Below are 4293 nucleotides of genomic sequence, written 5' to 3'. Positions count from 1 at the left end.
CTCCTCCAGACCTCTCTTCCATCTCTCTGAGCAATGCATCAGCCTGTTTCTCCACTAAATGCAAAGAACTGCCTTGCTTCCCACCAAGGAACCCCATTCTCTCCTTCTCAGGACACTTTAAAAGTTAGTTTACAGGTAAGCAGGAATATAATAATTAAAAATAACAGTTTTTAAAGACATGCACCACACAAATAATTGAAAGAAATACATGTCCTGCTAGCTGCTGCTCCTTCATTTTTGCATAATTTGTCTGGGTAAAGTGAGTCATCCCCCGATTACATTGTCAGCGCATTATGAGGTAGTTTCTCTATTCTAATTTAGCATGAAAATATATTTAAATAGCATTTCATTTTGCCCTTTCAGAGTATTAAGTAACTACAAATGTCTTTTCAAGAGCAATTGCCCCCAGCTTTTTGTGCAAATGCTCCCTTTTCAAAAGTCTCCCAATGCTTTGGGAGAAGAAGTTGGGGAGGGGGGAAAAAACATGCACCAGATGACAGCATAAAAGAGAAGGCTGGTGTAATATTCCATATAGTCTCATCTATGCTGCAGCTAATTGCAGCAATAATCTCTGCTGGAGTATCAATTCCACAGCACTTAACCATGTTCAGTGGAGTCATTGCAGGGAAGCAGCCTTAACAGATCTGTGATAGAGTGGGGAAGAGTCAAGAAAGGAGCTACACACGTCTTGGCATGAAGACCTTCCTCTGCTGCGTGTTTGTGACCCCAATATTTATCTCACTGCAGTGCAATCAGTGCCTGCTGATCTACAAGAACAGGCAAAATTAACAGGAAATAGAGAAAATCGCTTGTTCTGAAAAGGAGGGAAACTATCCCGATGGAGCTGCCGGGGAGACAGAGACCTGGACCTCGGTGCAGCGGTGACCTTGCTGGTGACCTTGAGAAAATGCCTGCACCGTTGGCCGTGGGTTGAGTGTTGTCAGCGTCATAAGCAGCATGGGCCACCCTGCCTGCTGTCCCTGGCTCTGCGGAGGGGACAGCGTGGTGGCACGTGGGACACGGTGCCTTTTGCTCTGAAAATGCACTGGCCTGAGCTGCAATAGGGCAATGCAACAGTAATGGGGATAATAAAGGTAATAATTATAATAAGAAAAATCATCATAATAGCACCAATAAGCACTTGAGGGATGCCTTGATGGTGGCACACGCTGGGGATGGAATCAGCCCGTGGGATTTCAGGCAGGGCAGACGCTGTTCTCGCACAATCCCACATGCGAACGCCACGGAAGAGCAGCCGCCGGCTCCTTGCGCTCCGCTCAGCTCTCTGCCTAAAAATAACCCCTCGGAAGCGGCAGGGCGCCCGCGGCGGGGCTGGCACGGCGGCCGTGCGGAGCGTGGGCTGTGCATGTCCCCGCGGGTCACCCTGCGAGCGCGCCAAGCGCCGGGGAGCGCGGCCAGGCCCCGGCCACACCGGCAACCCACGCTGTGCACACCCGTCCTGCAGGCTCTGCATGGAGTTGCATGCATTTGGAAAGGGGGAATTTTGCCCTCCAGACCAGCCCAGGACAAGTGGCAGTAGCCCCACGCTGCCAGTGTGTTCTCCTGCTTCCGTGTGGATCAGAGCCTGCTCTTTGGTGAGGAGCTCAGTTTGATGTCGGGGCCAGTTCGCATCCTCCTCCTTCCCCAACCTGTGTTAAATCTTGGCAGCCCTTCAGGCCTGAAGAAATTTGCCTCCTCCAGCACTGTGTAGTGTTTCCAGTCAATGTGTGGGCATCAAAGCAAGTTACTCCTGGTTGTTCCTTGTTTCTTATCAGAGTTGCACTCTTCACTCTAAAGCAGCAAAAGCTCCAAACTAGTGCACACATGGATAATGCAAGATTTTTTTTATCTGTTAATTGAGGTTTCACTTTTACCCCAAGTCATATATCAACAGAGCCTCATGAACATGATATTCCTGGAAACCCCTGTTCCATCCACCCTCTCCAGTTTTGCCTTGCCTCATCCCTGCCTTCCCAGGCATGGAGCCGAGAGGTTACAAGTAAAACCCTCGAGGAAAGGAGCTGTGATAAAACTATCAACTCCAGCTACTGGGATTTCTGCTCTGCCTCAACAAAAAAATGTAGCAAATCTGTCATAAAGTGCTTACAGGGGATCTGTGAGGAGCTCAAGCTTAAGCCCCCTGTGTTTATTAAACCTGTGGCCTGGAAAAGAAAGGTGTCTGTCTGAATTGCAATAAAGTTCACTTTAAAAGAGTCAGTTTAAAACTCTTTCCCTTGGTTTAGTGAGTTTTTGAGCATGAGGATGAAGCATTTAAATGCTGTTTCTCGTGTCTAGTAGCCAGGGGCTTGCAGCTAAGGTTGCCTTAGCCGACACGCAGGGCTCTGCTCTGGCTTTTCTGATACCTTTTGTCTTTTTTATGTCCTGGGTTTCTGCAGCATTGCAAAAAATAAGCTGCAAAAAAATAAGCTGGACTCGCATCTGTGTGTGGAGGTGGGCAGGCAGAGAGGCAGGTAGGTGCTCTGTATAAACAGCCTTGGCCAAGGAGGGGATGCAAAGCGCTGCTCAATGAGAGGTGCCCGGCACGGGCCACCCTGCAGCTCAGCCTTTGGCCAGGAATGTGGAGCTTGACCCCGATGACATGAGCTCATTAGGCTTAATTAAATGTAGCTCACCCTGCCCTCGTCCCATTCACCAGCCCCAGCTCAGCAAGGAGCCCAGGGATTCACGTGCGGAACAGACTTGTAACAGGACAGCCCTGTCCTGATGTGACCAGACATGGATCTGGGGCCCTGCTTTTCCAGGGCATGGAGCAAAAGCTGACGTGCTCACAGGCAGCTGGTTGGTCTCTGGAAACGCTCCCTGTCCAGGTTACATTTTGTTTTTGTCCTTCTCTCACAGGGTTTTTAGAGGAAATCAGATTTGCAGCCTTCAGGGAGACACCAGTGACTGTCCACATCCTCATCTTAGCCGATGTTCAGAGTGAACATCTTCTACAGCAAGTATTATCTTGATGATGATGCACCAGGCACCATCATGGCACCATATAGCCCATTTTCTCAGCTATTCTCTGTTTATTTAAATGTCCTAAAACTCACACCACTCTTTAGAGCTGAACAAACCCAGGCAGCTGGAGGGAGGAATCAGATGTGTTGCTCTCATTTCCATCTCTGCAGTAGGACCCAACTACAGCACTGACGGAGATGCACTGCATGAGGTTTCTGAAGCAACCCTTCATCTCTCTGCTTCATCTTCCTCTCCCGGAGACATGCTCTTGGAGGCCAGGAGGTGGGAGGTAGCGTTGCCTTGAAAAGTTTCCCATTTCCTTAAGTTCTCCTCCTGCTACGACGATTCCACGGATCTCCTGACACCTTATGAAGTTATTTGCTCAAGAAAACTGACAGCAGCCTCGGGGCTAAACTTTTGATCCGCCAGTTTTCTGCCACCTTCCCAAAGCACTGATTCACAGACCCATGAGCCCCACTGGCTCCAGCACGTGCTGGAGATGTGTCCCATCTGACAGCAAGGGCAAAACTGACATTACCCTTCTTTTTCTCCCTGGACATCACCCTTTTTCTGCTGTCATTAAGACCAGACCAGAGTCTAACCCTTCCTGGGATGAAGTGAGGGATGTTTTTCCATCACTTGTTGCCAATAACCCAGTGGACTCGGTCTCCCCAGCGAATGATGTGTTGCTGCCTGTTCCACCTGCAGATCCAGAGGCTTTGCTCTATGCTCACAGAAATCCAGAATGATCGCACAGAAGCCCACGCTGCTGCTCCAACGTTCACACCTTTGTGACCAGTAACATAAAAATAATCTGACTTGATGGACAGAGCTGCAAGGATGCGGTCGTGCGCAGCGGGAAGGAGCTGGGGCAGGAAAACGCTGAGTTAAGGAGGCTCAAGGTCTACACAGGAGAGTCAATAGCCTGATCCCAGCTTCTCTAGGAGCCAGCTGGATTATCTTGCCATGAAAAGTCATGGCAGAACTCTGTCTATCATGGATAAGTGCTCCGCAATATGGATGGATGGATACTGCAGCATTTCATACTAAAAGAAAAAAAAAAGAAAAAAATTATGTAATTGATAAACAAACTGCTTTAAAAGTCATTGAATCAGAAAAATCTCTTTATTTATTTATTTGTTTATTTTATCTGCAGTGATCTTAAACAAAACCCACTAGGAGAGATTATCATTTGGGATTTTGCTGTGAGAGGAGATGGGAGGTATATAAGGTGGAGAGGTCACATCGTCCCTGCTCGCACCTCCCTGCTCTCACTGGAACGATTCTGTTGAAGCACAGTCGGGCTGCAGAGTTAATCGTTGGACTACC

The sequence above is a fragment of the Nothoprocta perdicaria genome, unplaced genomic scaffold (assembly GCF_003342845.1).
Source record: "Nothoprocta perdicaria isolate Ctin4 unplaced genomic scaffold, notPer1 scaffold_95, whole genome shotgun sequence".
NCBI lineage: Eukaryota > Metazoa > Chordata > Aves > Tinamiformes > Tinamidae > Nothoprocta > Nothoprocta perdicaria.
The sequence above is the reverse complement of the archived record's forward strand: the minus strand, read 5'-3'. Positions refer to the sequence as shown.